We start from the raw sequence: 10250 nt of genomic DNA, 5'->3' as shown, positions 1-10250 counted from the left end.
AGCACTACCTTTCATTTCTGCCACTGCTGTGTGGCATAGTTTCATAGATGTGCTTTAAACTGTGGTGTCTGTGCCACTGCGCCGCTGCTCTGACGCTTGGTCACCAGTCAGCTCACTGCAACCTTTGGCCAATAATGGTGAAACCAATAATTTAAGCTGTGAGGTGGTCTAAATTGACTGTAAATGACTGGAAATTAATGTTATTGAGGTAAATAACACTCTAGGAAGAAAAAAAAGCCCAATTTATGTAATTTTAGCTTTTTTTGCCAATTTTGGCAAAAAATCCAAATCCAAATCCAAATCCAAATCCAAAGCCAGTCACCGCAGTTTGGCAAATCCAAATCCAAAGCCGGATGACGAATTAGAACCAAATCCAAATCCGGCAAAAATGGTCCGGCGCACATCCCTAGTGTGTATGTGTGTGAGCATGTGGTAGGGATCATAGATTGTAAACTCCACTGGGGCAGGGACTGATGTGAATGGCCAAATATTCTCTGTAAAGCGCTGTGGAATATGTGTGCGCTATATAAATAACTGGTAATAATAATAACTGGTAATAATGATAACGTGCTGTAACGCATTTAACATGTATAAAAAATGCACAGCATTTATGTATGAAATAAGTGCTCTACCAATATATTGATTAATAAAACTGTTTTGTATGACTAGATGAAGAAAAACTGGTTTGTTGACAATGACCAGCCGCTGTGAATAGACCAAATAAAAAGATGTGCGGAGGTGGGCTGGTAAGCTTCTGAGGAAACAGCAAATGTCCGAGAAACGAGATACGCCACGGCCTTGTAGTCGTGGGTTATGTATGAAAAGAGCCCTCACAATAACACAAACAACAAGCGAGCATAAGACCGCCGTCTCCTGACACGGAGCAGCGAGGGAACCTCCCAGCCCTGTACATTACATATTCCCCCAGCCCAGGAGCTGCGGCTGACATGAGCGCTGGAGAACTGCTTTTTGCCTGCAAACAGATATGAATACAGCTGCCTCCCTACAGTCATTTTTTAATATATCAAACTGTTGGCTTACCGATACATAACTTACCACATTCGTAACCATATACCTAATGCCCGAAAGGACCAACTTAATAGCGCCCTTACCACTGGGCGTGTCATTCAGCCTGTTATTACTGAATATGCATGCACTGCTAATAGCTTGTGCTTTGTATAAAAGAAAAGGAGGAGTGAGAGGCCGCACACATTTTTTAACTGCTGAGCCCATGTGACGTATGCCGCAAGTGCAGCCAAGGTGCTAAATCTTACCCCCACACCCTCAGACTGCAAAGACCGTAGAGATGTCAGAGCACCCCCACTGCCACCAGCTATCCGGCAATAGACCCAGAATCCAGTGCGGCAGCACCAGCGCGACCAGCTGGAACTATATTACAATTGAAGGCAATGGGAAACCCATGGCAGCAATCATGCCTTGCTGTACTGTTGTGCTGTGAGGGGTACAGGGCTGTAATAGCTCACATAAACATAGCTCACACAGAGATAGATCAAACTGAGATAGCTCATGCAGTAATAGCTCACACAGAGATAGCCCATGCAGTAATAGCTCATCTAAAGATAGATCAAGCAGTTATAGCTCACACAGTGAGGAGGGAAGGGGGGGGGGGAACTATGAAACCCAGATCTGCAGCATCATCCAGGGAGAAAAAACGGGCGTGCCAGGGGCAAGGTATACTGTAGAGAGGAATGGATAGGACATAGAAACAGCAAAGCAGGAAAGAACAGATCAGAATAAGAAGAATAAGAGATAAGGATGAAAGCAAGAAAGACATGTATGAGAAGAAAAAGGGGGAAAAATACCAAAAAACAAAGACCAGAGTATTACAACCTTGTAACTGTACAGCTTGCAGATCAGATTCCCAAGAGGCAGAGTAACAGTGCTGACCTAGCCACACTCCTAATAACCACACCCCTTACATAACACTCCACCAATCCTAACCTAATGTCAATCTGACCATAAAAACTAACACTCCCCTACCTAACTTTATTAACCCCACGCATCCCTGCCTAGGGGTTTATGTGCCCTCTGTTCTATCCGAACCTCGGTTATCTTACTATCTATACTCGAAGGAATGAGGGGTAAACAGTTAGGGAGTCAGGGGAGTGAGTATGGGAACAGACATACAATGTTATCCCCAATACATTCCAATCTTCTCTAAGTTAGGAAGGTCACCAAACCTGACTATAGCTGAATTCAGAATACATTCTGTGTCACACCTGTCTGTCTGCCCCTCCCCTTTAGAATGTAAGCTCTAACGAGCAGGGACCTCTTCCCTCATGTGCTTCTCTTTACATTTTCTTCTACTCCTTACTCCCCATAAGGGCACCTAATCGCTGTTGCAGCAATGTATATAAGTTGTGTCCTTGTCCTGCACTGTAATGTACTGTAAGTTACTTGTTTCTTGTTCACTTGCTAGTTTTATGTGCTATGTAAGGCGCTGCGGAACACTTGTGGCGCCATATAAATAAAGGATAATAATAATAATAATAATTAATAACTTCTTCTTAAAGATGCACCATCCTGTTACAAAATGGAGTCTCATGTGAACAGTTTAAGATAAACTTTCTCAATATCAAACAATGACATAGAAATAGGGATTGCAAGAATCATAAGTAATATGTGACCAAACTGTGGACGTTGGAGTTCTGGCTAAAAGCCTATGGGGTCTATTTACTAAGCAGTGTTAGGAGACAGAGTGAAAAGTGATAAGGTGCCAGCCAATCAGCTCCCAACTGTCATTTTTCAAACACAGCCTGTGAGATGGCAGTTAGGAGCTGATTGGCTGGCACCTTATCACTTTCTTATCACTTTCCACTCTGTCTCCTAACACTGCTTAGTAAATAGACCCCTATATGTGTGAAGGTGGACATCCCTCTGCAACATAAACCCCCTATATGTGGACATCCCTCTGCAACATAAACACATATATGCCTACTCTTCCGGGAGTCGCGGGAGGCTCCCAATTTTTCAGGTAACCCCCTGAGTAGGCATATCTCCCGTATCCCGCCCACTTCCTAGTGAAGTGGGCAGGATGGGGAGATTTTACCTGAAAATTTTGAGTCTGTAGGGAAGGGGTGGTGCTAAATGGTGTAAATTGTGTCATTCAGCCCCGCCCCTCCTCATGGACCTGCGAATCGCGAGGGTTTTTTGTAAAGGGGGCGTGACCTAATGATGATTATAGTCTGGCCCCTGCTCCCGGAAAGGTGCCCGGCAATGTTGGTAAGTATGCATAAACACCCTATTACATTTGTTAGTAGTCATCAATATAACTACATAAACCTCTGTAATACAGCAGAAACAACTTTCCAGGACCGTAACTAGGGGTGTGCAACCGCATAGAGTGCAGAACTCTGTGGACAGCACCGTTGCCACTCGACGGCCCCTGCTTCTGGCTGCAGAGGGCCTGGAACTGCACTCTGCAGCCAGTATCGCTGCGGCAGTGCTGCTTGTAGCATCCATTGGACGCTACAGGCAGACAGGCACCCTGCCATAATTACAGCTGCCCGCAGCAACTTGAAGAAGCTCCGAGCACTGCTGCCGTTTTGAAGGCCCCACCCTCTTATGTGCAACATTATGATGTCATACGCAAAGGGGACGGGGCCGGCACAGGGTGCTCAGAGCCCTTATTATGGCTCTGCAACTTCCCACCTTGCAACATACAAATAAAAAAGTAAATTGCTTAAATAAGCTCACAATACTTAATCAATGCCAGAGTGCTGAAGAAATGGCAAATCAGTGTCAGTGAAGTGTCCACAAATAACCAACAAGTGATTTGCTAGAGCTGGTGACACTCCCTCATTTTCTATTTTAGCCTGGCCCTGACCATCTGTAAATAAAAGGCTTTTTACCGGTCTGCATCCGTTCATGATTGTGTGAACTCGTCTTTACTGGGATAAAGCGCCACCAACCAGCACAGGGCAGTCTATCAATTCATAATTATATACAGAAAAAGTTGTGCCAGCCTAGAAATAAATGCAGGGGCGTATTTATAATGGGGTGCACCCATAATATACTTACCTCTCCGGAGTCCCACGTCGGCGACGGTATCTGCGCTGTAAAAACACCTGGAAAATGACTGCCACGGCCATTTTTTCCGTCGTTTTGCACATGCGCAGTACAGGGAAAATGGCCGCTGCGCCCATTTTCCCGGTGACCTGCGCATGCGCTATAGACTCTGGGTACACTGTAGCGCTCAGTGTGCTGCCGGTCGCTGGTCTGAGAGGAGGGGGTCCATGATGGAGACTGCACATGGGGCCCCCTCATCTCTTGAAACCCCAATTATGTCAATGTTACTGGTTCAGCACAAAAAATACTGCCCCACGTTGTGTGAGTGACAAGACAGTATTGGGCCAATCCAACAGGGTCGGCAACAGAAATCTTGGGGCTCGGTAAACTGAAATATCTGGGGCCCCCCCTCCCGACCTTCCCCACCACTCTCGACTCCTGCATCCAGTCCATCTAAATCTTTGCAATGTGCATGTTGGGGTATTATCAACCCCAAGCAACAGTGACCATCTTTCAAATACACTCGTCTCCAAAACACAATTAATATTCAGATATTACAAAGTCTACATGATGAATAAAGGCAACAAAAGTCTTAAAAAATGCAACTTGATGAAGAAGTTAGGTCTATGAAACGTTGACCTGAAGCTGCAATGTCAGTGTCCTTTGATGCATGCTCCCTGAGTGCAGTACAAACCTGCTGCATTTATTTATCTTGAAGGAAAGGCACTGGGACACAGTGTACAGCTGACTGAGTGCTATATATATATATATATATATATATATATATATATATATATATATATTAGGGGTGTGCACCGGCCACTTTTCGTGTTTTGGTTTTGGATCTGGATCTTTCTTCTTGTTTTGGATCTGGATTGGTTTTGCCAAAACCACCCTTCCGTGTTTTGGGTTCTGGGATTTGTGTTTTGGATATGTATTTTTTTGAAAAAAAGCATAAAAACAGCTAAAATCATAGAATGTGTTGGTTTTTCTGCTCCTATGCTATTATTAACCTCAATAACCTTAATTTCCACTCATTTCCAGTCTATTCTGAACACCTCACAATAGTGTTTTTATGTCCAAAAGGTTGCACCGAGGTAGCTGGATGACTATGCTAAGCGACACGAGTGGGTGGCACAAACACGTGGCCCATCTAGGAGTGACACTGCAGTGGCAGACAGGATGGCAGTTTGAAAAACTAGGCCCCAAACTGTACATAATGCAAAGAAAAAAAAGAGGTGCAAGATGGAATTGTCCTTGGGCCCTCCCACCCACCCTTATGTTGTATAAACAGGACATGCACACTTTAACAAACCAATCATTTCAGCGCCAGGGTCTGCCACACGACTGTGGCTGAAATGATTGGTTCGTTTGGGCCCCCACAAAACAAGCTGGCAATTAATCTGTCCCTGTACAAACTGGCTCTACGGTGGCAAGATGTCGTCCTCATCCTCCTCATTCACCGATTCCTCACCCTCTTCAGTGTTGTGTACATCCTCATCCTCACAGAATATTAATTCGTCCCCGCTGGAATCCACCACCACAGGTCCCTCTGTACGTTCTGGAGGCTGGTCTCCCTGGAAATCCAAAAGAGCTGATTAGTTTGCCAAGAGAGGAGGTATAGATTGAGAATAACAGAGGCCCTAAGACAGAACCTTGCGGTACTCCAACTGATAGAGGTAGCGAAGAGGAGGCAGAATCAGAAAAACGAACAGTAAAAGAGCGATCAGATAGGTAGGAAGAGAACCAAGAAAGAGCTGTGTCCTTAAGACCTAGGGATTGTAGTGTTTGTATGAGAAGAGAGTGGTCAACAGTGTCAAAAGCAGCAGAGAGATCTAGAATAATTAGGAGTGAGTAATGGCCTTTAGCCTTGGCAGTGACCAGATCATTTACTACCTTAGTCAGTGCTGTCTCTGTGGAGTGTTGGGAACGGAAGCCGGACTGAAGTGGGTCCAATAAGTTGTGTGAGTTAAGAAAGTGTGTGAGGCGGGTGTAGACAAGTCTCTCAAGTAGCTTGGAGGAGCATGGGAGCTGGGAGATAGGACTGTAATTTGAGAGAGTGTTGGGGTCAGAGTTTTTTTTTTTCAGAATAGGAGTAATCACTGCATGCTTGAACAGTGATGGAAAGTTGCCAGTAGAGAGAGAGAGAGATTACAGATTTTAGTTAGGGTTGGGATAAGCACAGGAGACAGAGCTTTACTGATTTGTGAGGGTATAGGATCTAGAGGAGAGGTAATAGAGTAGGAGGATGAGAAGAGGGAAGATACCTCATCTTCATTTGTGAGATCAAGTGAAGAGAATGTGCCAGAGGATTCAGGTAGGGAATTGAGCAGGTCACTAGCTGAGGAAGAGCATACCATTTCATTTTGGATCTCAATCTTGTCCCTAAAATAGGAAGCAAAATCTTACACACAGATAGTAGCAGGTGGTTTGGGTGAGGTAGGAGTAAGAAGCAGTTTAAATGTATTAAAAAGTCGCTTGGGGTTAGAGGCTTGAGTAGAGATAAGAGATTGGAAATATTTTGTTTGGCAGTGTCCAGAGCAGTACAATAAGAGTTGTAGATAGTCTTATATGTGAGGAAGTCAGTTGGAGTATGAGACTTTCGCCACTGACGTTGAACTTTACGTGAGAGTTTTTGTAGATGCCTTGTAAGTTAGAATGCCATGGTTGACTTCTAACTCTACTTGGTGTGTGATAGGTAGCTGGAGCTACTTCACCGAGAACTTTTTCTAGAATCTGGTTTACTGTAGGTGTGATGCAGCAGTCTCAGGAGAAGTGAATGTAGAAATTGGTGAGAGTTGTTGTTGTAGAGAGGTAGATAGTTGTTGAAAGTTAATAGCATCAATATTTCTGTGGGTTTTAGGTTTGGATAATTTCAATGACGTTGATGTAAAGGAGCAGAGTGTGCAGGTGATAAGGTTGTGATCTGAGAGAGGGAAAGAAGCATTAGTGAAATCAGAAACTGAGCATAGTCGGTTGAATACAAGATCAAGGCAGTGGCCCTCCTGATGAGTAGCGGAGTCAGTCCATTGGGAGAGGCCAAGAGAGGAGGTTAGAGAGAGTAGTAGGAGGCATGAGAAGATTGTGGACTGTCAATGGGGATATTGAAATCACCCATAACGATGGTGGAGATGTCTGAGGATAGGAAGTGAGGGAGCCAGGCAGAAAAATGTTCCAAAAATTGTTGAGGTGGCCCAGGTGGGCGATAGATAACAGCAACTCTCAGAGAGAAAGGGGTGAAAGTCCTGATAGAATGTACTTCAAATTATGTAAATGTGAGTGAAGGTACCTGCAGCAAGTGCAGCAGGAGAGACAGTGAAGAGAAAACAGGTAGAGCAGATTATCTGAGGTAGAAAATAATAGTTCATGTGGCAGGCAAAGACAAGCTCCAATGCGTTTCATCCTTTCAAGACTTCATCAAGGTAGTAGTGTTTGGTTATGGTTATGGAGTCTGTACCTCTAAACCCCACTGCTAGGGAATGATTAAGGAGCAATTAGCCTCAATGTCCGGTTCCCGCCCCCTTCATAACATGAGTTGGGACTCAAAACCTGGCTAGTCTTATAGTAAATACATTAGCCCACATATGTGAATAAAACCGCCACCAATACAAGTTGAAATGTTAAAAATAACGTCCAAAACAGGTCTATTTCTTGCTGCAGTTTCCACCCTCACATGGCTAGTTTTACAATGTATACGTGAGTTAAAGTGGAAAGAATCTTATAACTGGGTCACGATTGACGTTCAGTCACTTTATATGTGCACTGAACATACCAAAGGAGTCAGTGCATAAAGACAGTTCTTGGAATCAGATGATTCAATCAATACCCTACATAGGGAGTTTTTATTTGATCCTATATGTTTTATATTGAATCAGAATTATTTTAAGTTTTTAGATCAATTTTATCGACAGATCTGTGGGGTGGCTATGGGAACGGCTTTTGCACCCAGCTTTGCCAATCTTTTTATGGGGTGCCGGGAGAAGAACTACATGTACAACAACAATCCCTTTATCAACAACGTCATATTTTATAAAATAAATATTGATGACATTTTAATAATTTGGGAAGGATCAGAGGATGAGGATATTTTTAACCAATTTTTAGCACATATTGGGAATAATAATAAGAATCTCAAATTTACAGCTAATTTTAATCCAGTGACTATTGAATTTTTGGACCTAATTCTAACGGGAGAGAAAGACACAATTGCCACAAAGAATTATATAAAGGGTGTGGACATCAATAGTTATCTGCATTTTAAAAGTTGTCACTTGAACAAATGGAAACAGAACATCCCATATTCCCAGTTCCATAGTATTAAAAGGAACTGTAGTGATATGGAGATATGCAATAAACAGATTGAAGTATATGCTGAGAGATTCCGTGAAAAAGAATACCCAGAAGAACTCCTAAATGAAGCAGTCATTAAAACCAAAGAACTGGATGAAAAGACTCTCTTGGAATATAAGCCAAAAGCTCAACGTGAGAAAGAGATGATTCCATTTCTAACAACATTTAATGGACATGAGAAAAGAATCAAGAAGTCCTTAGAGAAACACTGGCACATCCTCCAGATGGATCCCGTATTGATAGACATACTATTACCCAAACCCCAAATTGTCTTTAGAATATCTAAAAACCTTAAAGATATGTTGGCCCCAAGCATGCTTAGGACAGCTAACTCAAAAAAGAATATGATCCCCAAAAGCATGGGCAGTTTCAAATGCGGTCATTGCAATATTTGCAAAATTCATCATCCACAAAGAAAAACCTTTAAATATTCTAAGAAAACAAAGGACTATAAGATCAAAGAATTTATGAACTGTAACTCTACCTCAGTCATCTATCTTCTAGAATGCACGTGTGTGTTCAAATATGTAGGAACAACGAAGAGAATGTTGAAATTAAGAACAAATTCTAAATATTAAAAATAAAGTAGAAGGACATGTGGTTTCCAAACACTTTTCAATCAGACATATTTCAAGTCCGGAAGATCTGACTTATAACGCTATAGAACATGTTACCTTGGGACAAAGAGGAGGGGACTTAAGTAACCTATTATCCCAAAGAGAGATGTTCTGGATTTTTGAATTAAACACTTAATCTCCATCAGGTTTCAATGAAAGCTACAAAATAGCCCCTTTCCTGTAGAAAGGCGGACAATGAGCTTGGCGTTAGCATGAGTGTATACAACATCTACTGTTATACCACCATGTTAAAGCCCAAAATCCTCCAATTTTGGAAACTCAACATGGTTGGGCCCGGTTAGTGCTCGGATGGGAGACCTCCTGGGAATACCGGGTACAGCAGGTGTGATTACAGATATGCAGAAAAATTATCCGAAGAATATCCCATGTATGAATGGAAATTTTTGGAAAAATATTATGGATCAAATGAATTGCTAGGAGTATCCTGACCCTATATACTCTATATGGATTTGGACATTTTACCTCATGGAAAATTGTCTACAAAATAAGAAGATGGACAAGAAGGATGGCGGTGGCATGAGGGTATTTAACATCTACTGTCACACCACTCTGGTTAAGCCCAAACTCGTCTGATCTTGGAAGTTAAGCAAAGCTGGACCCGGTTAATACTTGGATGGGAGACCTCCAGGAAATACAGGGTGCAGTAGATGTTAATACCTTCAAAAAAGAAGTATTGTCCAGAATTCATGATCTGAAGAATGTGAAGATGATATGCACCCCAGAAACCACGCATTAAAGAATGAAATATGCTAAAGGATATTTTACATCTCATTAACTTTCATCAGTTTCATGTATCAATCCACTAACAGACAAAAACATTTCTACATTAAGAAATCTGAACTTGGTTTATTTGATGGACAATGGATATAGGGAAGTCGCTTAATTACAATATGAACTGGACAATAAGACATTTTAGAGAATTTATTTCAGGATAGCTATAACCTTATTTACTGGTTAATCAATTAATTTGATATATTCTGATGTATATTTCCTGACCTATAGTGCTCCTAAACATTTAGTGATGACCTAACTATAAAGGTTACTAAAATTAACAATAAAGATCACTGTTGTACTAATGCTTTTATTATCCTCACATCAGATGCGGTGCGCAAGCGCAATCGGGTCACCAGCGAGAGATGTACAGTCACCTCTCGTTTGTGCTGAGGATCCTGGTAATGGACTAAGGGCGGAAGGGATGAAGTCCGGGCAGGAGGACTCGCGGCCGAACAAGAG

General features: G+C 42.4%; 1 pseudogene; it reads left to right on the top strand.

Annotated features, from left to right (window-relative positions):
* The first annotated feature begins 9548 nt into the window (after positions 1-9548).
* Positions 9549-9667, top strand: LOC148453534 (5S ribosomal RNA; annotated as a pseudogene).
* Positions 9668-10250: the final 583 nt, after the last annotated feature.

Source organism: Taudactylus pleione, unplaced genomic scaffold (assembly GCF_031769625.1).
Source record: "Taudactylus pleione unplaced genomic scaffold, aTauple2 ptg001137l, whole genome shotgun sequence".
Taxonomy (NCBI): Eukaryota; Metazoa; Chordata; class Amphibia; order Anura; family Myobatrachidae; genus Taudactylus; species Taudactylus pleione.
The sequence above is the reverse complement of the archived record's forward strand: the minus strand, read 5'-3'. Positions and strand labels throughout refer to the sequence as shown.